The sequence below is a fragment of the Triturus cristatus genome, chromosome 4_1 (assembly GCF_964204655.1).
Source record: "Triturus cristatus chromosome 4_1, aTriCri1.1, whole genome shotgun sequence".
Lineage (NCBI taxonomy): Eukaryota > Metazoa > Chordata > Amphibia > Caudata > Salamandridae > Triturus > Triturus cristatus.
Window position 1 is genome coordinate 106,946,937 of NC_140585.1, and position 21,660 is coordinate 106,968,596.

The window sequence follows — 21,660 nt, forward strand, 5'->3', positions numbered from 1 at the left end:
TGTATGATTGGAAACCCTGCATTGAACCGACGGCCACATCACCCCATTCGACTCTGCAGTATACAATGTCAGTCAGGAAAATCCTTCAGCCTTGTACCTGGATGATCTTCATGGTCTTATGTACAGATGCCTATATACAGTCTTCTTAGCGCAGTAGGCAGCGCGTCAGTCTCATAATCTGAAGGTCCTGAGTTCGATCCTCAGAGAGGGCATTTATTTCCTTCTTTTGGAATGCAAAATTCTCCGATTTTCTTGAAATGCGCAAACTATGCCTAGTTCAAAGATTTTTCCAAAGCAAATGTCTGACTATTTAAGTGGGGCTCTCACCCCAACTGCATGACAAACTTCTTCTTTCTGCATGATGGCAGGCTAGCCTTCTGGAAAAAAGCCAAGATAAGGAACAGAGGCTCCTGGAGATGCCGGGGATTGAACCCGGGACCTCATACATGCGAAGCATGCGCTCTACCACTGAGCTACATCCCCACTTTTGCCCTCGAGCTGTTTGATGGATGCAAGGAATCCCTGAAACCCAGGGACTGCAAAGTCTCGATCATAATCAATGGAAGGTATTGTTTGAATAAAAGTGAAATATATGGAAATCGAAGCAAAAAATCCTTCGAGCTGAATTTGAACCAGCGACCTAAGGATGTCTGACTTTATGCTACAGTCCTCCGCTCTACCAACTGAGCTATCGAAGGAGTGGCTGAAGTATCTTTCAGCGCTGTAATTATCTCTCGCTCAAGAAAGGTTGTGGGGGTGGGGATCAGGAGCAGATCGATGAAAATCATGAACATTACCTGCAGCTCCCTCTCAAAGTCACCAGTTCTTAGAGCACACTGTAAGGTACATCTTATCACCCCAAAGGAGGATTTCAGACCAAAGTTCATGTTCTGTCTTGGCTTGGGGATAAGCAGGGGTGCTCCAAATTTCAATTTTACAGAAAGGAAAGGAACTTTGATACAAAGACCTTGGGCAGCATTGGTGGCAAATGGATGGCTGCGCGGAACCATGAAAGAAATGACAGAAAGTTATGGGAGTCATTACTACGCACCCAGCATCAAGAACGTGCATTTTGGATGCATTTTCAAAAGGAAAGAGAACGGAAAAATCTGTAGATTGAAGGTGATTGAGATAAACAAAATATTCCGTTTTTCTAAAAGCTACTGTAAAGAGTCTCTGGTTTAGAAGAAGAACCCTTACCAATGATCAAGAGAGATGCGACAGATTTCTATCATCAAAGCATTATGGTTGTCAAGATGAATCATCACTTTGATGTCTTCAACAAGTAGGATTCTTTTGATCTATAATCATCAAAAATGAGATAGCCCCATTTCATGGGATTTTTCAAGGCAAACGTCTGACAGATTAAGCGGGGTCCTCATCCCGGTTGGAGGACATATCTCTTCCTTCATCATGATGCCAGCCTAGCTTTCGGCCCAAAATCCAAGGTAAGCATGGCAAAAGTCTGGAGATGCCGGGGATTGAACCCGGGGCCTCATACATGCAAAGCATGCGCTCTACCACTGAGCTACATCCCCACTTCTGCAAGGTTTGACTGTATGATTGGAAACCCTGCATTGAACCGACGGCCACATCACCCCATTCGACTCTGCAGTATACAATGTCAGTCAGGAAAATCCTTCAGCCTTGTACCTGGATGATCTTCATGGTCTTATGTACAGATGCCTATATACAGTCTTCTTAGCGCAGTAGGCAGCGCGTCAGTCTCATAATCTGAAGGTCCTGAGTTCGATCCTCAGAGAGGGCATTTATTTCCTTCTTTTGGAATGCAAAATTCTCCGATTTTCTTGAAATGCGCAAACTATGCCTAGTTCAAAGATTTTTCCAAAGCAAATGTCTGACTATTTAAGTGGGGCTCTCACCCCAACTGCATGACAAACTTCTTCTTTCTGCATGATGGCAGGCTAGCCTTCTGGAAAAAAGCCAAGATAAGGAACAGAGGCTCCTGGAGATGCCGGGGATTGAACCCGGGACCTCATACATGCGAAGCATGCGCTCTACCACTGAGCTACATCCCCACTTTTGCCCTCGAGCTGTTTGATGGATGCAAGGAATCCCTGAAACCCAGGGACTGCAAAGTCTCGATCATAATCAATGGAAGGTATTGTTTGAATAAAAGTGAAATATATGGAAATCGAAGCAAAAAATCCTTCGAGCTGAATTTGAACCAGCGACCTAAGGATGTCTGACTTTATGCTACAGTCCTCCGCTCTACCAACTGAGCTATCGAAGGAGTGGCTGAAGTATCTTTCAGCGCTGTAATTATCTCTCGCTCAAGAAAGGTTGTGGGGGTGGGGATCAGGAGCAGATCGATGAAAATCATGAACATTACCTGCAGCTCCCTCTCAAAGTCACCAGTTCTTAGAGCACACTGTAAGGTACATCTTATCACCCCAAAGGAGGATTTCAGACCAAAGTTCATGTTCTGTCTTGGCTTGGGGATAAGCAGGGGTGCTCCAAATTTCAATTTTACAGAAAGGAAAGGAACTTTGATACAAAGACCTTGGGCAGCATTGGTGGCAAATGGATGGCTGCGCGGAACCATGAAAGAAATGACAGAAAGTTATGGGAGTCATTACTACGCACCCAGCATCAAGAACGTGCATTTTGGATGCATTTTCAAAAGGAAAGAGAACGGAAAAATCTGTAGATTGAAGGTGATTGAGATAAACAAAATATTCCGTTTTTCTAAAAGCTACTGTAAAGAGTCTCTGGTTTAGAAGAAGAACCCTTACCAATGATCAAGAGAGATGCGACAGATTTCTATCATCAAAGCATTATGGTTGTCAAGATGAATCATCACTTTGATGTCTTCAACAAGTAGGATTCTTTTGATCTATAATCATCAAAAATGAGATAGCCCCATTTCATGGGATTTTTCAAGGCAAACGTCTGACAGATTAAGCGGGGTCCTCATCCCGGTTGGAGGACATATCTCTTCCTTCATCATGATGCCAGCCTAGCTTTCGGCCCAAAATCCAAGGTAAGCATGGCAAAAGTCTGGAGATGCCGGGGATTGAACCCGGGGCCTCATACATGCAAAGCATGCGCTCTACCACTGAGCTACATCCCCACTTCTGCAAGGTTTGACTGTATGATTGGAAACCCTGCATTGAACCGACGGCCACATCACCCCATTCGACTCTGCAGTATACAATGTCAGTCAGGAAAATCCTTCAGCCTTGTACCTGGATGATCTTCATGGTCTTATGTACAGATGCCTATATACAGCCTTCTTAGCGCAGTAGGCAGCGCGTCAGTCTCATAATCTGAAGGTCCTGAGTTCGATCCTCAGAGAGGGCATTTATTTCCTTCTTTTGGAATGCAAAATTCTCCGATTTTCTTGAAATGCGCAAACTATGCCTAGTTCAAAGATTTTTCCAAAGCAAATGTCTGACTATTTAAGTGGGGCTCTCACCCCAACTGCATGACAAACTTCTTCTTTCTGCATGATGGCAGGCTAGCCTTCTGGAAAAAAGCCAAGATAAGGAACAGAGGCTCCTGGAGATGCCGGGGATTGAACCCGGGACCTCATACATGCGAAGCATGCGCTCTACCACTGAGCTACATCCCCACTTTTGCACTCGAGCTGTTTGATGGATGCAAGGAATCCCTGAAACCCAGGGACTGCAAAGTCTCGATCATAATCAATGGAAGGTATTGTTTGAATAAAAGTGAAAGATATGGAAATCGAAGCAAAAAATCCTTCAAGCCGGATTTGAACCAGCGACCTAAGGATGTCTGACTTTATGCTACAGTCCTCCGCTCTACCAACTGAGCTATCGAAGGAGTGGCTGAAGTATCTTTCAGCGCTGTAATTATCTCTCGCTCAAGAAAGGTTATGGGGGTGGGGATCAGGAGCAGATCGATGAAAATCATGAACATTACCTGCAGCTCCCTCTCAAAGTCACCAGTTCTTAGAGCACACTGTAAGGTACGTCTTATCACCCCAAAGGAGGATTTCAGACCAAAGTTCATGTTCTGTCTTGGCTTGGGGATAAGCAGGGGTGCTCCAAATTTCAATTTTACAGAAAGGAAAGGAACTTTGATACAAAGACCTTGGGCAGCATTGGTGGCAAATGGATGGCTGCGCGGAACCATGAAAGAAATGACAGAAAGTTATGGGAGTCATTACTACGCACCCAGCATCAAGAACGTGCATTTTGGATGCATTTTCAAAAGGAAAGAGAACGGAAAAATCTGTAGATTGAAGGTGATTGAGATAAACAAAATATTCCGTTTTTCTAAAAGCTACTGTAAAGAGTCTCTGGTTTAGAAGAAGAACCCTTACCAATGATCAAGAGAGATGCGACAGATTTCTATCATCAAAGCATTATGGTTGTCAAGATGAATCATCACTTTGATGTCTTCAACAAGTAGGATTCTTTTGATCTATAATCATCAAAAATGAGATAGCCCCATTTCATGGGATTTTTCAAGGCAAACGTCTGACAGATTAAGCGGGGTCCTCATCCCGGTTGGAGGACATATCTCTTCCTTCATCATGATGCCAGCCTAGCTTTCGGCCCAAAATCCAAGGTAAGCATGGCAAAAGTCTGGAGATGCCGGGGATTGAACCCGGGGCCTCATACATGCAAAGCATGCGCTCTACCACTGAGCTACATCCCCACTTCTGCAAGGTTTGACTGTATGATTGGAAACCCTGCATTGAACCGACGGCCACATCACCCCATTCGACTCTGCAGTATACAATGTCAGTCAGGAAAATCCTTCAGCCTTGTACCTGGATGATCTTCATGGTCTTATGTACAGATGCCTATATACAGCCTTCTTAGCGCAGTAGGCAGCGCGTCAGTCTCATAATCTGAAGGTCCTGAGTTCGATCCTCAGAGAGGGCATTTATTTCCTTCTTTTGGAATGCAAAATTCTCCGATTTTCTTGAAATGCGCAAACTATGCCTAGTTCAAAGATTTTTCCAAAGCAAATGTCTGACTATTTAAGTGGGGCTCTCACCCCAACTGCATGACAAACTTCTTCTTTCTGCATGATGGCAGGCTAGCCTTCTGGAAAAAAGCCAAGATAAGGAACAGAGGCTCCTGGAGATGCCGGGGATTGAACCCGGGACCTCATACATGCGAAGCATGCGCTCTACCACTGAGCTACATCCCCACTTTTGCACTCGAGCTGTTTGATGGATGCAAGGAATCCCTGAAACCCAGGGACTGCAAAGTCTCGATCATAATCAATGGAAGGTATTGTTTGAATAAAAGTGAAAGATATGGAAATCGAAGCAAAAAATCCTTCAAGCCGGATTTGAACCAGCGACCTAAGGATGTCTGACTTTATGCTACAGTCCTCCGCTCTACCAACTGAGCTATCGAAGGAGTGGCTGAAGTATCTTTCAGCGCTGTAATTATCTCTCGCTCAAGAAAGGTTATGGGGGTGGGGATCAGGAGCAGATCAATGAAAATCATGAACATTACCTGCAGCTCCCTCTCAAAGTCACCAGTTCTTAGAGCACACTGTAAGGTACGTCTTATCACCCCAAAGGAGGATTTCAGACCAAAGTTCATGTTCTGTCTTGGCTTGGGGATAAGCAGGGGTGCTCCAAATTTCAATTTTACAGAAAGGAAAGGAACTTTGATACAAAGACCTTGGGCAGCATTGGTGGCAAATGGATGGCTGCGCGGAACCATGAAAGAAATGACAGAAAGTTATGGGAGTCATTACTACGCACCCAGCATCAAGAACGTGCATTTTGGATGCATTTTCAAAAGGAAAGAGAACGGAAAAATCTGTAGATTGAAGGTGATTGAGATAAACAAAATATTCCGTTTTTCTAAAAGCTACTGTAAAGAGTCTCTGGTTTAGAAGAAGAACCCTTACCAATGATCAAGAGAGATGCGACAGATTTCTATCATCAAAGCATTATGGTTGTCAAGATGAATCATCACTTTGATGTCTTCAACAAGTAGGATTCTTTTGATCTATAATCATCAAAAATGAGATAGCCCCATTTCATGGGATTTTTCAAGGCAAACGTCTGACAGATTAAGCGGGGTCCTCATCCCGGTTGGAGGACATATCTCTTCCTTCATCATGATGCCAGCCTAGCTTTCGGCCCAAAATCCAAGGTAAGCATGGCAAAAGTCTGGAGATGCCGGGGATTGAACCCGGGGCCTCATACATGCAAAGCATGCGCTCTACCACTGAGCTACATCCCCACTTCTGCAAGGTTTGACTGTATGATTGGAAACCCTGCATTGAACCGACGGCCACATCACCCCATTCGACTCTGCAGTATACAATGTCAGTCAGGAAAATCCTTCAGCCTTGTACCTGGATGATCTTCATGGTCTTATGTACAGATGCCTATATACAGCCTTCTTAGCGCAGTAGGCAGCGCGTCAGTCTCATAATCTGAAGGTCCTGAGTTCGATCCTCAGAGAGGGCATTTATTTCCTTCTTTTGGAATGCAAAATTCTCCGATTTTCTTGAAATGCGCAAACTATGCCTAGTTCAAAGATTTTTCCAAAGCAAATGTCTGACTATTTAAGTGGGGCTCTCACCCCAACTGCATGACAAACTTCTTCTTTCTGCATGATGGCAGGCTAGCCTTCTGGAAAAAAGCCAAGATAAGGAACAGAGGCTCCTGGAGATGCCGGGGATTGAACCCGGGACCTCATACATGCGAAGCATGCGCTCTACCACTGAGCTACATCCCCACTTTTGCACTCGAGCTGTTTGATGGATGCAAGGAATCCCTGAAACCCAGGGACTGCAAAGTCTCGATCATAATCAATGGAAGGTATTGTTTGAATAAAAGTGAAAGATATGGAAATCGAAGCAAAAAATCCTTCAAGCCGGATTTGAACCAGCGACCTAAGGATGTCTGACTTTATGCTACAGTCCTCCGCTCTACCAACTGAGCTATCGAAGGAGTGGCTGAAGTATCTTTCAGCGCTGTAATTATCTCTCGCTCAAGAAAGGTTATGGGGGTGGGGATCAGGAGCAGATCAATGAAAATCATGAACATTACCTGCAGCTCCCTCTCAAAGTCACCAGTTCTTAGAGCACACTGTAAGGTACATCTTATCACCCCAAAGGAGGATTTCAGACCAAAGTTCATGTTCTGTCTTGGCTTGGGGATAAGCAGGGGTGCTCCAAATTTCAATTTTACAGAAAGGAAAGGAACTTTGATACAAAGACCTTGGGCAGCATTGGTGGCAAATGGATGGCTGCGCGGAACCATGAAAGAAATGACAGAAAGTTATGGGAGTCATTACTACGCACCCAGCATCAAGAACGTGCATTTTGGATGCATTTTCAAAAGGAAAGAGAACGGAAAAATCTGTAGATTGAAGGTGATTGAGATAAACAAAATATTCCGTTTTTCTAAAAGCTACTGTAAAGAGTCTCTGGTTTAGAAGAAGAACCCTTACCAATGATCAAGAGAGATGCGACAGATTTCTATCATCAAAGCATTATGGTTGTCAAGATGAATCATCACTTTGATGTCTTCAACAAGTAGGATTCTTTTGATCTATAATCATCAAAAATGAGATAGCCCCATTTCATGGGATTTTTCAAGGCAAACGTCTGACAGATTAAGCGGGGTCCTCATCCCGGTTGGAGGACATATCTCTTCCTTCATCATGATGCCAGCCTAGCTTTCGGCCCAAAATCCAAGGTAAGCATGGCAAAAGTCTGGAGATGCCGGGGATTGAACCCGGGGCCTCATACATGCAAAGCATGCGCTCTACCACTGAGCTACATCCCCACTTCTGCAAGGTTTGACTGTATGATTGGAAACCCTGCATTGAACCGACGGCCACATCACCCCATTCGACTCTGCAGTATACAATGTCAGTCAGGAAAATCTTTCAGCCTTGTACCTGGATGATCTTCATGGTCTTATGTACAGATGCCTATATACAGTCTTCTTAGCGCAGTAGGCAGCGCGTCAGTCTCATAATCTGAAGGTCCTGAGTTCGATCCTCAGAGAGGGCATTTATTTCCTTCTTTTGGAATGCAAAATTCTCCGATTTTCTTGAAATGCGCAAACTATGCCTAGTTCAAAGATTTTTCCAAAGCAAATGTCTGACTATTTAAGTGGGGCTCTCACCCCAACTGCATGACAAACTTCTTCTTTCTGCATGATGGCAGGCTAGCCTTCTGGAAAAAAGCCAAGATAAGGAACAGAGGCTCCTGGAGATGCCGGGGATTGAACCCGGGACCTCATACATGCGAAGCATGCGCTCTACCACTGAGCTACATCCCCACTTTTGCCCTCGAGCTGTTTGATGGATGCAAGGAATCCCTGAAACCCAGGGACTGCAAAGTCTCGATCATAATCAATGGAAGGTATTGTTTGAATAAAAGTGAAATATATGGAAATCGAAGCAAAAAATCCTTCGAGCTGAATTTGAACCAGCGACCTAAGGATGTCTGACTTTATGCTACAGTCCTCCGCTCTACCAACTGAGCTATCGAAGGAGTGGCTGAAGTATCTTTCAGCGCTGTAATTATCTCTCGCTCAAGAAAGGTTGTGGGGGTGGGGATCAGGAGCAGATCGATGAAAATCATGAACATTACCTGCAGCTCCCTCTCAAAGTCACCAGTTCTTAGAGCACACTGTAAGGTACATCTTATCACCCCAAAGGAGGATTTCAGACCAAAGTTCATGTTCTGTCTTGGCTTGGGGATAAGCAGGGGTGCTCCAAATTTCAATTTTACAGAAAGGAAAGGAACTTTGATACAAAGACCTTGGGCAGCATTGGTGGCAAATGGATGGCTGCGCGGAACCATGAAAGAAATGACAGAAAGTTATGGGAGTCATTACTACGCACCCAGCATCAAGAACGTGCATTTTGGATGCATTTTCAAAAGGAAAGAGAACGGAAAAATCTGTAGATTGAAGGTGATTGAGATAAACAAAATATTCCGTTTTTCTAAAAGCTACTGTAAAGAGTCTCTGGTTTAGAAGAAGAACCCTTACCAATGATCAAGAGAGATGCGACAGATTTCTATCATCAAAGCATTATGGTTGTCAAGATGAATCATCACTTTGATGTCTTCAACAAGTAGGATTCTTTTGATCTATAATCATCAAAAATGAGATAGCCCCATTTCATGGGATTTTTCAAGGCAAACGTCTGACAGATTAAGCGGGGTCCTCATCCCGGTTGGAGGACATATCTCTTCCTTCATCATGATGCCAGCCTAGCTTTCGGCCCAAAATCCAAGGTAAGCATGGCAAAAGTCTGGAGATGCCGGGGATTGAACCCGGGGCCTCATACATGCAAAGCATGCGCTCTACCACTGAGCTACATCCCCACTTCTGCAAGGTTTGACTGTATGATTGGAAACCCTGCATTGAACCGACGGCCACATCACCCCATTCGACTCTGCAGTATACAATGTCAGTCAGGAAAATCCTTCAGCCTTGTACCTGGATGATCTTCATGGTCTTATGTACAGATGCCTATATACAGCCTTCTTAGCGCAGTAGGCAGCGCGTCAGTCTCATAATCTGAAGGTCCTGAGTTCGATCCTCAGAGAGGGCATTTATTTCCTTCTTTTGGAATGCAAAATTCTCCGATTTTCTTGAAATGCGCAAACTATGCCTAGTTCAAAGATTTTTCCAAAGCAAATGTCTGACTATTTAAGTGGGGCTCTCACCCCAACTGCATGACAAACTTCTTCTTTCTGCATGATGGCAGGCTAGCCTTCTGGAAAAAAGCCAAGATAAGGAACAGAGGCTCCTGGAGATGCCGGGGATTGAACCCGGGACCTCATACATGCGAAGCATGCGCTCTACCACTGAGCTACATCCCCACTTTTGCACTCGAGCTGTTTGATGGATGCAAGGAATCCCTGAAACCCAGGGACTGCAAAGTCTCGATCATAATCAATGGAAGGTATTGTTTGAATAAAAGTGAAAGATATGGAAATCGAAGCAAAAAATCCTTCAAGCCGGATTTGAACCAGCGACCTAAGGATGTCTGACTTTATGCTACAGTCCTCCGCTCTACCAACTGAGCTATCGAAGGAGTGGCTGAAGTATCTTTCAGCGCTGTAATTATCTCTCGCTCAAGAAAGGTTATGGGGGTGGGGATCAGGAGCAGATCGATGAAAATCATGAACATTACCTGCAGCTCCCTCTCAAAGTCACCAGTTCTTAGAGCACACTGTAAGGTACGTCTTATCACCCCAAAGGAGGATTTCAGACCAAAGTTCATGTTCTGTCTTGGCTTGGGGATAAGCAGGGGTGCTCCAAATTTCAATTTTACAGAAAGGAAAGGAACTTTGATACAAAGACCTTGGGCAGCATTGGTGGCAAATGGATGGCTGCGCGGAACCATGAAAGAAATGACAGAAAGTTATGGGAGTCATTACTACGCACCCAGCATCAAGAACGTGCATTTTGGATGCATTTTCAAAAGGAAAGAGAACGGAAAAATCTGTAGATTGAAGGTGATTGAGATAAACAAAATATTCCGTTTTTCTAAAAGCTACTGTAAAGAGTCTCTGGTTTAGAAGAAGAACCCTTACCAATGATCAAGAGAGATGCGACAGATTTCTATCATCAAAGCATTATGGTTGTCAAGATGAATCATCACTTTGATGTCTTCAACAAGTAGGATTCTTTTGATCTATAATCATCAAAAATGAGATAGCCCCATTTCATGGGATTTTTCAAGGCAAACGTCTGACAGATTAAGCGGGGTCCTCATCCCGGTTGGAGGACATATCTCTTCCTTCATCATGATGCCAGCCTAGCTTTCGGCCCAAAATCCAAGGTAAGCATGGCAAAAGTCTGGAGATGCCGGGGATTGAACCCGGGGCCTCATACATGCAAAGCATGCGCTCTACCACTGAGCTACATCCCCACTTCTGCAAGGTTTGACTGTATGATTGGAAACCCTGCATTGAACCGACGGCCACATCACCCCATTCGACTCTGCAGTATACAATGTCAGTCAGGAAAATCCTTCAGCCTTGTACCTGGATGATCTTCATGGTCTTATGTACAGATGCCTATATACAGCCTTCTTAGCGCAGTAGGCAGCGCGTCAGTCTCATAATCTGAAGGTCCTGAGTTCGATCCTCAGAGAGGGCATTTATTTCCTTCTTTTGGAATGCAAAATTCTCCGATTTTCTTGAAATGCGCCAACTATGCCTAGTTCAAAGATTTTTCCAAAGCAAATGTCTGACTATTTAAGTGGGGCTCTCACCCCAACTGCATGACAAACTTCTTCTTTCTGCATGATGGCAGGCTAGCCTTCTGGAAAAAAGCCAAGATAAGGAACAGAGGCTCCTGGAGATGCCGGGGATTGAACCCGGGACCTCATACATGCGAAGCATGCGCTCTACCACTGAGCTACATCCCCACTTTTGCACTCGAGCTGTTTGATGGATGCAAGGAATCCCTGAAACCCAGGGACTGCAAAGTCTCGATCATAATCAATGGAAGGTATTGTTTGAATAAAAGTGAAAGATATGGAAATCGAAGCAAAAAATCCTTCGAGCCGGATTTGAACCAGCGACCTAAGGATGTCTGACTTTATGCTACAGTCCTCCGCTCTACCAACTGAGCTATCGAAGGAGTGGCTGAAGTATCTTTCAGCGCTGTAATTATCTCTCGCTCAAGAAAGGTTGTGGGGGTGGGGATCAGGAGCAGATCGATGAAAATCATGAACATTACCTGCAGCTCCCTCTCAAAGTCACCAGTTCTTAGAGCACACTGTAAGGTACGTCTTATCACCCCAAAGGAGGATTTCAGACCAAAGTTCATGTTCTGTCTTGGCTTGGGGATAAGCAGGGGTGCTCCAAATTTCAATTTTACAGAAAGGAAAGGAACTTTGATACAAAGACCTTGGGCAGCATTGGTGGCAAATGGATGGCTGCGCGGAACCATGAAAGAAATGACAGAAAGTTATGGGAGTCATTACTACGCACCCAGCATCAAGAACGTGCATTTTGGATGCATTTTCAAAAGGAAAGAGAACGGAAAAATCTGTAGATTGAAGGTGATTGAGATAAACAAAATATTCCGTTTTTCTAAAAGCTACTGTAAAGAGTCTCTGGTTTAGAAGAAGAACCCTTACCAATGATCAAGAGAGATGCGACAGATTTCTATCATCAAAGCATTATGGTTGTCAAGATGAATCATCACTTTGATGTCTTCAACAAGTAGGATTCTTTTGATCTATAATCATCAAAAATGAGATAGCCCCACTTCATGGGATTTTTCAAGGCAAACGTCTGACAGATTAAGCGGGGTCCTCATCCCGGTTGGAGGACATATCTCTTCCTTCATCATGATGCCAGCCTAGCTTTCGGCCCAAAATCCAAGGTAAGCATGGCAAAAGTCTGGAGATGCCGGGGATTGAACCCGGGGCCTCATACATGCAAAGCATGCGCTCTACCACTGAGCTACATCCCCACTTCTGCAAGGTTTGACTGTATGATTGGAAACCCTGCATTGAACCGACGGCCACATCACCCCATTCGACTCTGCAGTATACAATGTCAGTCAGGAAAATCCTTCAGCCTTGTACCTGGATGATCTTCATGGTCTTATGTACAGATGCCTATATACAGCCTTCTTAGCGCAGTAGGCAGCGCGTCAGTCTCATAATCTGAAGGTCCTGAGTTCGATCCTCAGAGAGGGCATTTATTTCCTTCTTTTGGAATGCAAAATTCTCCGATTTTCTTGAAATGCGCAAACTATGCCTAGTTCAAAGATTTTTCCAAAGCAAATGTCTGACTATTTAAGTGGGGCTCTCACCCCAACTGCATGACAAACTTCTTCTTTCTGCATGATGGCAGGCTAGCCTTCTGGAAAAAAGCCAAGATAAGGAACAGAGGCTCCTGGAGATGCCGGGGATTGAACCCGGGACCTCATACATGCGAAGCATGCGCTCTACCACTGAGCTACATCCCCACTTTTGCCCTCGAGCTGTTTGATGGATGCAAGGAATCCCTGAAACCCAGGGACTGCAAAGTCTCGATCATAATCAATGGAAGGTATTGTTTGAATAAAAGTGAAATATATGGAAATCGAAGCAAAAAATCCTTCGAGCCGGATTTGAACCAGCGACCTAAGGATGTCTGACTTTATGCTACAGTCCTCCGCTCTACCAACTGAGCTATCGAAGGAGTGGCTGAAGTATCTTTCAGCGCTGTAATTATCTCTCGCTCAAGAAAGGTTGTGGGGGTGGGGATCAGGAGCAGATCGATGAAAATCATGAACATTACCTGCAGCTCCCTCTCAAAGTCACCAGTTCTTAGAGCACACTGTAAGGTACGTCTTATCACCCCAAAGGAGGATTTCAGACCAAAGTTCATGTTCTGTCTTGGCTTGGGGATAAGCAGGGGTGCTCCAAATTTCAATTTTACAGAAAGGAAAGGAACTTTGATACAAAGACCTTGGGCAGCATTGGTGGCAAATGGATGGCTGCGCGGAACCATGAAAGAAATGACAGAAAGTTATGGGAGTCATTACTACGCACCCAGCATCAAGAATGTGCATTTTGGATGCATTTTCAAAAGGAAAGAGAACGGAAAAATCTGTAGATTGAAGGTGATTGAGATAAACAAAATATTCCGTTTTTCTAAAAGCTACTGTAAAGAGTCTCTGGTTTAGAAGAAGAACCCTTACCAATGATCAAGAGAGATGCGACAGATTTCTATCATCAAAGCATTATGGTTGTCAAGATGAATCATCACTTTGATGTCTTCAACAAGTAGGATTCTTTTGATCTATAATCATCAAAAATGAGATAGCCCCATTTCATGGGATTTTTCAAGGCAAACGTCTGACAGATTAAGCGGGGTCCTCATCCCGGTTGGAGGACATATCTCTTCCTTCATCATGATGCCAGCCTAGCTTTCGGCCCAAAATCCAAGGTAAGCATGGCAAAAGTCTGGAGATGCCGGGGATTGAACCCGGGGCCTCATACATGCAAAGCATGCGCTCTACCACTGAGCTACATCCCCACTTCTGCAAGGTTTGACTGTATGATTGGAAACCCTGCATTGAACCGACGGCCACATCACCCCATTCGACTCTGCAGTATACAATGTCAGTCAGGAAAATCCTTCAGCCTTGTACCTGGATGATCTTCATGGTCTTATGTACAGATGCCTATATACAGCCTTCTTAGCGCAGTAGGCAGCGCGTCAGTCTCATAATCTGAAGGTCCTGAGTTCGATCCTCAGAGAGGGCATTTATTTCCTTCTTTTGGAATGCAAAATTCTCCGATTTTCTTGAAATGCGCAAACTATGCCTAGTTCAAAGATTTTTCCAAAGCAAATGTCTGACTATTTAAGTGGGGCTCTCACCCCAACTGCATGACAAACTTCTTCTTTCTGCATGATGGCAGGCTAGCCTTCTGGAAAAAAGCCAAGATAAGGAACAGAGGCTCCTGGAGATGCCGGGGATTGAACCCGGGACCTCATACATGCGAAGCATGCGCTCTACCACTGAGCTACATCCCCACTTTTGCACTCGAGCTGTTTGATGGATGCAAGGAATCCCTGAAACCCAGGGACTGCAAAGTCTCGATCATAATCAATGGAAGGTATTGTTTGAATAAAAGTGAAAGATATGGAAATCGAAGCAAAAAATCCTTCAAGCCGGATTTGAACCAGCGACCTAAGGATGTCTGACTTTATGCTACAGTCCTCCGCTCTACCAACTGAGCTATCGAAGGAGTGGCTGAAGTATCTTTCAGCGCTGTAATTATCTCTCGCTCAAGAAAGGTTATGGGGGTGGGGATCAGGAGCAGATCAATGAAAATCATGAACATTACCTGCAGCTCCCTCTCAAAGTCACCAGTTCTTAGAGCACACTGTAAGGTACGTCTTATCACCCCAAAGGAGGATTTCAGACCAAAGTTCATGTTCTGTCTTGGCTTGGGGATAAGCAGGGGTGCTCCAAATTTCAATTTTACAGAAAGGAAAGGAACTTTGATACAAAGACCTTGGGCAGCATTGGTGGCAAATGGATGGCTGCGCGGAACCATGAAAGAAATGACAGAAAGTTATGGGAGTCATTACTACGCACCCAGCATCAAGAACGTGCATTTTGGATGCATTTTCAAAAGGAAAGAGAACGGAAAAATCTGTAGATTGAAGGTGATTGAGATAAACAAAATATTCCGTTTTTCTAAAAGCTACTGTAAAGAGTCTCTGGTTTAGAAGAAGAACCCTTACCAATGATCAAGAGAGATGCGACAGATTTCTATCATCAAAGCATTATGGTTGTCAAGATGAATCATCACTTTGATGTCTTCAACAAGTAGGATTCTTTTGATCTATAATCATCAAAAATGAGATAGCCCCATTTCATGGGATTTTTCAAGGCAAACGTCTGACAGATTAAGCGGGGTCCTCATCCCGGTTGGAGGACATATCTCTTCCTTCATCATGATGCCAGCCTAGCTTTCGGCCCAAAATCCAAGGTAAGCATGGCAAAAGTCTGGAGATGCCGGGGATTGAACCCGGGGCCTCATACATGCAAAGCATGCGCTCTACCACTGAGCTACATCCCCACTTCTGCAAGGTTTGACTGTATGATTGGAAACCCTGCATTGAACCGACGGCCACATCACCCCATTCGACTCTGCAGTATACAATGTCAGTCAGGAAAATCCTTCAGCCTTGTACCTGGATGATCTTCATGGTCTTATGTACAGATGCCTATATACAGCCTTCTTAGCGCAGTAGGCAGCGCGTCAGTCTCATAATCTGAAGGTCCTGAGTTCGATCCTCAGAGAGGGCATTTATTTCCTTCTTTTGGAATGCAAAATTCTCCGATTTTCTTGAAATGCGCAAACTATGCCTAGTTCAAAGATTTTTCCAAAGCAAATGTCTGACTATTTAAGTGGGGCTCTCACCCCAACTGCATGACAAACTTCTTCTTTCTGCATGATGGCAGGCTAGCCTTCTGGAAAAAAGCCAAGATAAGGAACAGAGGCTCCTGGAGATGCCGGGGATTGAACCCGGGACCTCATACATGCGAAGCATGCGCTCTACCACTGAGCTACATCCCCACTTTTGCACTCGAGCTGTTTGATGGATGCAAGGAATCCCTGAAACCCAGGGACTGCAAAGTCTCGATCATAATCAATGGAAGGTATTGTTTGAATAAAAGTGAAAGATATGGAAATCGAAGCAAAAAATCCTTCAAGCCGGATTTGAACCAGCGACCTAAGGATGTCTGACTTTATGCTACAGTCCTCCGCTCTACCAACTGAGCTATCGAAGGAGTGGCTGAAGTATCTTTCAGCGCTGTAATTATCTCTCGCTCAAGAAAGGTTATGGGGGTGGGGATCAGGAGCAGATCAATGAAAATCATGAACATTACCTGCAGCTCCCTCTCAAAGTCACCAGTTCTTAGAGCACACTGTAAGGTACATCTTATCACCCCAAAGGAGGATTTCAGACCAAAGTTCATGTTCTGTCTTGGCTTGGGGATAAGCAGGGGTGCTCCAAATTTCAATTTTACAGAAAGGAAAGGAACTTTGATACAAAGACCTTGGGCAGCATTGGTGGCAAATGGATGGCTGCGCGGAACCATGAAAGAAATGACAGAAAGTTATGGGAGTCATTACTACGCACCCAGCATCAAGAACGTGCATTTTGGATGCATTTTCAAAAGGAAAGAGAACGGAAAAATCTGTAGATTGAAGGTGATTGAGATAAACAAAATATTCCGTTTTTCTAAAAGCTACTGTAAAGAGTCTCTGGTTTAGAAGAAGAACCCTTACCAATGATCAAGAGAGATGCGACAGATTTCTATCATCAAAGCATTATGGTTGTCAAGATGAATCATCACTTTGATGTCTTCAACAAGTAGGATTCTTTTGATCTATAATCATCAAAAATGAGATAGCCCCATTTCATGGGATTTTTCAAGGCAAACGTCTGACAGATTAAGCGGGGTCCTCATCCCGGTTGGAGGACATATCTCTTCCTTCATCATGATGCCAGCCTAGCTTTCGGCCCAAAATCCAAGGTAAGCATGGCAAAAGTCTGGAGATGCCGGGGATTGAACCCGGGGCCTCATACATGCAAAGCATGCGCTCTACCACTGAGCTACATCCCCACTTCTGCAAGGTTTGACTGTATGATTGGAAACCCTGCATTGAACCGACGGCCACATCACCCCATTCGACTCTGCAGTATACAATGTCAGTCAGGAAAATCCTTCAGCCTTGTACCTGGATGATCTTCATGGTCTTATGTACAGATGCCTATATACAGTCTTCTTAGCGCAGTAGGCAGCGCGTCAGTCTCATAATCTGAAGGTCCTGAGTTCGATCCTCAGAGAGGGCATTTATTTCCTTCTTTTGGAATGCAAAATTCTCCGATTTTCTTGAAATGCGCAAACTATGCCTAGTTCAAAGATTTTTCCAAAGCAAATGTCTGACTATTTAAGTGGGGCTCTCACCCCAACTGCATGACAAACTTCTTCTTTCTGCATGATGGCAGGCTAGCCTTCTGGAAAAAAGCCAAGATAAGGAACAGAGGCTCCTGGAGATGCCGGGGATTGAACCCGGGACCTCATACATGCGAAGCATGCGCTCTACCACTGAGCTACATCCCCACTTTTGCCCTCGAGCTGTTTGATGGATGCAAGGAATCCCTGAAACCCAGGGACTGCAAAGTCTCGATCATAATCAATGGAAGGTATTGTTTGAATAAAAGTGAAATATATGGAAATCGAAGCAAAAAATCCTTCGAGCTGAATTTGAACCAGCGACCTAAGGATGTCTGACTTTATGCTACAGTCCTCCGCTCTACCAACTGAGCTATCGAAGGAGTGGCTGAAGTATCTTTCAGCGCTGTAATTATCTCTCGCTCAAGAAAGGTTGTGGGGGTGGGGATCAGGAGCAGATCGATGAAAATCATGAACATTACCTGCAGCTCCCTCTCAAAGTCACCAGTTCTTAGAGCACACTGTAAGGTACATCTTATCACCCCAAAGGAGGATTTCAGACCAAAGTTCATGTTCTGTCTTGGCTTGGGGATAAGCAGGGGTGCTCCAAATTTCAATTTTACAGAAAGGAAAGGAACTTTGATACAAAGACCTTGGGCAGCATTGGTGGCAAATGGATGGCTGCGCGGAACCATGAAAGAAATGACAGAAAGTTATGGGAGTCATTACTACGCACCCAGCATCAAGAACGTGCATTTTGGATGCATTTTCAAAAGGAAAGAGAACGGAAAAATCTGTAGATTGAAGGTGATTGAGATAAACAAAATATTCCGTTTTTCTAAAAGCTACTGTAAAGAGTCTCTGGTTTAGAAGAAGAACCCTTACCAATGATCAAGAGAGATGCGACAGATTTCTATCATCAAAGCATTATGGTTGTCAAGATGAATCATCACTTTGATGTCTTCAACAAGTAGGATTCTTTTGATCTATAATCATCAAAAATGAGATAGCCCCATTTCATGGGATTTTTCAAGGCAAACGTCTGACAGATTAAGCGGGGTCCTCATCCCGGTTGGAGGACATATCTCTTCCTTCATCATGATGCCAGCCTAGCTTTCGGCCCAAAATCCAAGGTAAGCATGGCAAAAGTCTGGAGATGCCGGGGATTGAACCCGGGGCCTCATACATGCAAAGCATGCGCTCTACCACTGAGCTACATCCCCACTTCTGCAAGGTTTGACTGTATGATTGGAAACCCTGCATTGAACCGACGGCCACATCACCCCATTCGACTCTGCAGTATACAATGTCAGTCAGGAAAATCCTTCAGCCTTGTACCTGGATGATCTTCATGGTCTTATGTACAGATGCCTATATACAGCCTTCTTAGCGCAGTAGGCAGCGCGTCAGTCTCATAATCTGAAGGTCCTGAGTTCGATCCTCAGAGAGGGCATTTATTTCCTTCTTTTGGAATGCAAAATTCTCCGATTTTCTTGAAATGCGCAAACTATGCCTAGTTCAAAGATTTTTCCAAAGCAAATGTCTGACTATTTAAGTGGGGCTCTCACCCCAACTGCATGACAAACTTCTTCTTTCTGCATGATGGCAGGCTAGCCTTCTGGAAAAAAGCCAAGATAAGGAACAGAGGCTCCTGGAGATGCCGGGGATTGAACCCGGGACCTCATACATGCGAAGCATGCGCTCTACCACTGAGCTACATCCCCACTTTTGCACTCGAGCTGTTTGATGGATGCAAGGAATCCCTGAAACCCAGGGACTGCAAAGTCTCGATCATAATCAATGGAAGGTATTGTTTGAATAAAAGTGAAAGATATGGAAATCGAAGCAAAAAATCCTTCAAGCCGGATTTGAACCAGCGACCTAAGGATGTCTGACTTTATGCTACAGTCCTCCGCTCTACCAACTGAGCTATCGAAGGAGTGGCTGAAGTATCTTTCAGCGCTGTAATTATCTCTCGCTCAAGAAAGGTTATGGGGGTGGGGATCAGGAGCAGATCGATGAAAATCATGAACATTACCTGCAGCTCCCTCTCAAAGTCACCAGTTCTTAGAGCACACTGTAAGGTACGTCTTATCACCCCAAAGGAGGATTTCAGACCAAAGTTCATGTTCTGTCTTGGCTTGGGGATAAGCAGGGGTGCTCCAAATTTCAATTTTACAGAAAGGAAAGGAACTTTGATACAAAGACCTTGGGCAGCATTGGTGGCAAATGGATGGCTGCGCGGAACCATGAAAGAAATGACAGAAAGTTATGGGAGTCATTACTACGCACCCAGCATCAAGAACGTGCATTTTGGATGCATTTTCAAAAGGAAAGAGAACGGAAAAATCTGTAGATTGAAGGTGATTGAGATAAACAAAATATTCCGTTTTTCTAAAAGCTACTGTAAAGAGTCTCTGGTTTAGAAGAAGAACCCTTACCAATGATCAAGAGAGATGCGACAGATTTCTATCATCAAAGCATTATGGTTGTCAAGATGAATCATCACTTTGATGTCTTCAACAAGTAGGATTCTTTTGATCTATAATCATCAAAAATGAGATAGCCCCATTTCATGGGATTTTTCAAGGCAAACGTCTGACAGATTAAGCGGGGTCCTCATCCCGGTTGGAGGACATATCTCTTCCTTCATCATGATGCCAGCCTAGCTTTCGGCCCAAAATCCAAGGTAAGCATGGCAAAAGTCTGGAGATGCCGGGGATTGAACCCGGGGCCTCATACATGCAAAGCATGCGCTCTACCACTGAGCTACATCCCCACTTCTGCAAGGTTTGACTGTATGATTGGAAACCCTGCATTGAACCGACGGCCACATCACCCCATTCGACTCTGCAGTATACAATGTCAGTCAGGAAAATCCTTCAGCCTTGTACCTGGATGATCTTCATGGTCTTATGTACAGATGCCTATATACAGCCTTCTTAGCGCAGTAGGCAGCGCGTCAGTCTCATAATCTGAAGGTCCTGAGTTCGATCCTCAGAGAGGGCATTTATTTCCTTCTTTTGGAATGCAAAATTCTCCGATTTTCTTGAAATGCGCCAACTATGCCTAGTTCAAAGATTTTTCCAAAGCAAATGTCTGACTATTTAAGTGGGGCTCTCACCCCAACTGCATGACAAACTTCTTCTTTCTGCATGATGGCAGGCTAGCCTTCTGGAAAAAAGCCAAGATAAGGAACAGAGGCTCCTGGAGATGCCGGGGATTGAACCCGGGACCTCATACATGCGAAGCATGCGCTCTACCACTGAGCTACATCCCCACTTTTGCACTCGAGCTGTTTGATGGATGCAAGGAATCCCTGAAACCCAGGGACTGCAAAGTCTCGATCATAATCAATGGAAGGTATTGTTTGAATAAAAGTGAAAGATATGGAAATCGAAGCAAAAAATCCTTCGAGCCGGATTTGAACCAGCGACCTAAGGATGTCTGACTTTATGCTACAGTCCTCCGCTCTACCAACTGAGCTATCGAAGGAGTGGCTGAAGTATCTTTCAGCGCTGTAATTATCTCTCGCTCAAGAAAGGTTGTGGGGGTGGGGATCAGGAGCAGATCGATGAAAATCATGAACATTACCTGCAGCTCCCTCTCAAAGTCACCAGTTCTTAGAGCACACTGTAAGGTACGTCTTATCACCCCAAAGGAGGATTTCAGACCAAAGTTCATGTTCTGTCTTGGCTTGGGGATAAGCAGGGGTGCTCCAAATTTCAATTTTACAGAAAGGAAAGGAACTTTGATACAAAGACCTTGGGCAGCATTGGTGGCAAATGGATGGCTGCGCGGAACCATGAAAGAAATGACAGAAAGTTATGGGAGTCATTACTACGCACCCAGCATCAAGAACGTGCATTTTGGATGCATTTTCAAAAGGAAAGAGAACGGAAAAATCTGTAGATTGAAGGTGATTGAGATAAACAAAATATTCCGTTTTTCTAAAAGCTACTGTAAAGAGTCTCTGGTTTAGAAGAAGAACCCTTACCAATGATCAAGAGAGATGCGACAGATTTCTATCATCAAAGCATTATGGTTGTCAAGATGAATCATCACTTTGATGTCTTCAACAAGTAGGATTCTTTTGATCTATAATCATCAAAAATGAGATAGCCCCACTTCATGGGATTTTTCAAGGCAAACGTCTGACAGATTAAGCGGGGTCCTCATCCCGGTTGGAGGACATATCTCTTCCTTCATCATGATGCCAGCCTAGCTTT

The 21,660-nt window shown here is 44.3% G+C and overlaps 40 non-coding genes across 40 annotated transcripts; 10 read left to right on the plus strand and 30 right to left on the minus strand.

Annotated features, from left to right (window-relative positions):
• Positions 1–411: 411 nt before the first annotated feature.
• Positions 412–483, minus strand: TRNAA-CGC (transfer RNA alanine (anticodon CGC)). Its single transcript has one exon. It is a non-coding gene; the product is annotated as a tRNA-Ala (tRNA).
• Positions 484–1,466: 983 nt separating this feature from the next.
• TRNAA-UGC (transfer RNA alanine (anticodon UGC)) lies at positions 1,467–1,538 on the minus strand. Its single transcript has one exon. It is a non-coding gene; the product is annotated as a tRNA-Ala (tRNA).
• Positions 1,539–1,967: 429 nt separating this feature from the next.
• Positions 1,968–2,039, minus strand: TRNAA-CGC (transfer RNA alanine (anticodon CGC)). Its single transcript has one exon. It is a non-coding gene; the product is annotated as a tRNA-Ala (tRNA).
• A 983-nt stretch (positions 2,040–3,022) lies between these two features.
• On the minus strand, positions 3,023–3,094 carry TRNAA-UGC (transfer RNA alanine (anticodon UGC)). The gene has a single exon. It is a non-coding gene; the product is annotated as a tRNA-Ala (tRNA).
• Positions 3,095–3,251: 157 nt separating this feature from the next.
• On the plus strand, positions 3,252–3,324 carry TRNAM-CAU (transfer RNA methionine (anticodon CAU)). The gene has a single exon. It is a non-coding gene; the product is annotated as a tRNA-Met (tRNA).
• A 199-nt stretch (positions 3,325–3,523) lies between these two features.
• On the minus strand, positions 3,524–3,595 carry TRNAA-CGC (transfer RNA alanine (anticodon CGC)). The gene has a single exon. It is a non-coding gene; the product is annotated as a tRNA-Ala (tRNA).
• A 983-nt stretch (positions 3,596–4,578) lies between these two features.
• On the minus strand, positions 4,579–4,650 carry TRNAA-UGC (transfer RNA alanine (anticodon UGC)). Its single transcript has one exon. It is a non-coding gene; the product is annotated as a tRNA-Ala (tRNA).
• Positions 4,651–4,807: 157 nt separating this feature from the next.
• Positions 4,808–4,880, plus strand: TRNAM-CAU (transfer RNA methionine (anticodon CAU)). Its single transcript has one exon. It is a non-coding gene; the product is annotated as a tRNA-Met (tRNA).
• Positions 4,881–5,079: 199 nt separating this feature from the next.
• TRNAA-CGC (transfer RNA alanine (anticodon CGC)) lies at positions 5,080–5,151 on the minus strand. The gene has a single exon. It is a non-coding gene; the product is annotated as a tRNA-Ala (tRNA).
• Positions 5,152–6,134: 983 nt separating this feature from the next.
• On the minus strand, positions 6,135–6,206 carry TRNAA-UGC (transfer RNA alanine (anticodon UGC)). The gene has a single exon. It is a non-coding gene; the product is annotated as a tRNA-Ala (tRNA).
• A 157-nt stretch (positions 6,207–6,363) lies between these two features.
• TRNAM-CAU (transfer RNA methionine (anticodon CAU)) lies at positions 6,364–6,436 on the plus strand. The gene has a single exon. It is a non-coding gene; the product is annotated as a tRNA-Met (tRNA).
• A 199-nt stretch (positions 6,437–6,635) lies between these two features.
• Positions 6,636–6,707, minus strand: TRNAA-CGC (transfer RNA alanine (anticodon CGC)). The gene has a single exon. It is a non-coding gene; the product is annotated as a tRNA-Ala (tRNA).
• Positions 6,708–7,690: 983 nt separating this feature from the next.
• On the minus strand, positions 7,691–7,762 carry TRNAA-UGC (transfer RNA alanine (anticodon UGC)). The gene has a single exon. It is a non-coding gene; the product is annotated as a tRNA-Ala (tRNA).
• A 429-nt stretch (positions 7,763–8,191) lies between these two features.
• TRNAA-CGC (transfer RNA alanine (anticodon CGC)) lies at positions 8,192–8,263 on the minus strand. The gene has a single exon. It is a non-coding gene; the product is annotated as a tRNA-Ala (tRNA).
• Positions 8,264–9,246: 983 nt separating this feature from the next.
• TRNAA-UGC (transfer RNA alanine (anticodon UGC)) lies at positions 9,247–9,318 on the minus strand. Its single transcript has one exon. It is a non-coding gene; the product is annotated as a tRNA-Ala (tRNA).
• Positions 9,319–9,475: 157 nt separating this feature from the next.
• On the plus strand, positions 9,476–9,548 carry TRNAM-CAU (transfer RNA methionine (anticodon CAU)). The gene has a single exon. It is a non-coding gene; the product is annotated as a tRNA-Met (tRNA).
• A 199-nt stretch (positions 9,549–9,747) lies between these two features.
• Positions 9,748–9,819, minus strand: TRNAA-CGC (transfer RNA alanine (anticodon CGC)). The gene has a single exon. It is a non-coding gene; the product is annotated as a tRNA-Ala (tRNA).
• Positions 9,820–10,802: 983 nt separating this feature from the next.
• On the minus strand, positions 10,803–10,874 carry TRNAA-UGC (transfer RNA alanine (anticodon UGC)). The gene has a single exon. It is a non-coding gene; the product is annotated as a tRNA-Ala (tRNA).
• Positions 10,875–11,031: 157 nt separating this feature from the next.
• On the plus strand, positions 11,032–11,104 carry TRNAM-CAU (transfer RNA methionine (anticodon CAU)). The gene has a single exon. It is a non-coding gene; the product is annotated as a tRNA-Met (tRNA).
• A 199-nt stretch (positions 11,105–11,303) lies between these two features.
• On the minus strand, positions 11,304–11,375 carry TRNAA-CGC (transfer RNA alanine (anticodon CGC)). The gene has a single exon. It is a non-coding gene; the product is annotated as a tRNA-Ala (tRNA).
• Positions 11,376–11,504: 129 nt separating this feature from the next.
• On the minus strand, positions 11,505–11,590 carry TRNAY-GUA (transfer RNA tyrosine (anticodon GUA)). Its single transcript is given in 2 exon segments — positions 11,505–11,540; positions 11,554–11,590. It is a non-coding gene; the product is annotated as a tRNA-Tyr (tRNA).
• Positions 11,591–12,358: 768 nt separating this feature from the next.
• Positions 12,359–12,430, minus strand: TRNAA-UGC (transfer RNA alanine (anticodon UGC)). Its single transcript has one exon. It is a non-coding gene; the product is annotated as a tRNA-Ala (tRNA).
• A 157-nt stretch (positions 12,431–12,587) lies between these two features.
• TRNAM-CAU (transfer RNA methionine (anticodon CAU)) lies at positions 12,588–12,660 on the plus strand. The gene has a single exon. It is a non-coding gene; the product is annotated as a tRNA-Met (tRNA).
• Positions 12,661–12,859: 199 nt separating this feature from the next.
• On the minus strand, positions 12,860–12,931 carry TRNAA-CGC (transfer RNA alanine (anticodon CGC)). The gene has a single exon. It is a non-coding gene; the product is annotated as a tRNA-Ala (tRNA).
• A 129-nt stretch (positions 12,932–13,060) lies between these two features.
• On the minus strand, positions 13,061–13,146 carry TRNAY-GUA (transfer RNA tyrosine (anticodon GUA)). Its single transcript is given in 2 exon segments — positions 13,061–13,096; positions 13,110–13,146. It is a non-coding gene; the product is annotated as a tRNA-Tyr (tRNA).
• Positions 13,147–13,914: 768 nt separating this feature from the next.
• On the minus strand, positions 13,915–13,986 carry TRNAA-UGC (transfer RNA alanine (anticodon UGC)). The gene has a single exon. It is a non-coding gene; the product is annotated as a tRNA-Ala (tRNA).
• Positions 13,987–14,143: 157 nt separating this feature from the next.
• TRNAM-CAU (transfer RNA methionine (anticodon CAU)) lies at positions 14,144–14,216 on the plus strand. Its single transcript has one exon. It is a non-coding gene; the product is annotated as a tRNA-Met (tRNA).
• A 199-nt stretch (positions 14,217–14,415) lies between these two features.
• On the minus strand, positions 14,416–14,487 carry TRNAA-CGC (transfer RNA alanine (anticodon CGC)). The gene has a single exon. It is a non-coding gene; the product is annotated as a tRNA-Ala (tRNA).
• Positions 14,488–15,470: 983 nt separating this feature from the next.
• On the minus strand, positions 15,471–15,542 carry TRNAA-UGC (transfer RNA alanine (anticodon UGC)). The gene has a single exon. It is a non-coding gene; the product is annotated as a tRNA-Ala (tRNA).
• Positions 15,543–15,699: 157 nt separating this feature from the next.
• Positions 15,700–15,772, plus strand: TRNAM-CAU (transfer RNA methionine (anticodon CAU)). Its single transcript has one exon. It is a non-coding gene; the product is annotated as a tRNA-Met (tRNA).
• A 199-nt stretch (positions 15,773–15,971) lies between these two features.
• Positions 15,972–16,043, minus strand: TRNAA-CGC (transfer RNA alanine (anticodon CGC)). Its single transcript has one exon. It is a non-coding gene; the product is annotated as a tRNA-Ala (tRNA).
• A 983-nt stretch (positions 16,044–17,026) lies between these two features.
• Positions 17,027–17,098, minus strand: TRNAA-UGC (transfer RNA alanine (anticodon UGC)). Its single transcript has one exon. It is a non-coding gene; the product is annotated as a tRNA-Ala (tRNA).
• Positions 17,099–17,527: 429 nt separating this feature from the next.
• On the minus strand, positions 17,528–17,599 carry TRNAA-CGC (transfer RNA alanine (anticodon CGC)). The gene has a single exon. It is a non-coding gene; the product is annotated as a tRNA-Ala (tRNA).
• A 983-nt stretch (positions 17,600–18,582) lies between these two features.
• Positions 18,583–18,654, minus strand: TRNAA-UGC (transfer RNA alanine (anticodon UGC)). Its single transcript has one exon. It is a non-coding gene; the product is annotated as a tRNA-Ala (tRNA).
• Positions 18,655–18,811: 157 nt separating this feature from the next.
• Positions 18,812–18,884, plus strand: TRNAM-CAU (transfer RNA methionine (anticodon CAU)). Its single transcript has one exon. It is a non-coding gene; the product is annotated as a tRNA-Met (tRNA).
• A 199-nt stretch (positions 18,885–19,083) lies between these two features.
• On the minus strand, positions 19,084–19,155 carry TRNAA-CGC (transfer RNA alanine (anticodon CGC)). The gene has a single exon. It is a non-coding gene; the product is annotated as a tRNA-Ala (tRNA).
• A 983-nt stretch (positions 19,156–20,138) lies between these two features.
• On the minus strand, positions 20,139–20,210 carry TRNAA-UGC (transfer RNA alanine (anticodon UGC)). The gene has a single exon. It is a non-coding gene; the product is annotated as a tRNA-Ala (tRNA).
• A 157-nt stretch (positions 20,211–20,367) lies between these two features.
• TRNAM-CAU (transfer RNA methionine (anticodon CAU)) lies at positions 20,368–20,440 on the plus strand. The gene has a single exon. It is a non-coding gene; the product is annotated as a tRNA-Met (tRNA).
• Positions 20,441–20,639: 199 nt separating this feature from the next.
• On the minus strand, positions 20,640–20,711 carry TRNAA-CGC (transfer RNA alanine (anticodon CGC)). Its single transcript has one exon. It is a non-coding gene; the product is annotated as a tRNA-Ala (tRNA).
• A 129-nt stretch (positions 20,712–20,840) lies between these two features.
• TRNAY-GUA (transfer RNA tyrosine (anticodon GUA)) lies at positions 20,841–20,926 on the minus strand. Its single transcript is given in 2 exon segments — positions 20,841–20,876; positions 20,890–20,926. It is a non-coding gene; the product is annotated as a tRNA-Tyr (tRNA).
• Between the last annotated feature and the right edge of the window lie 734 nt (positions 20,927–21,660).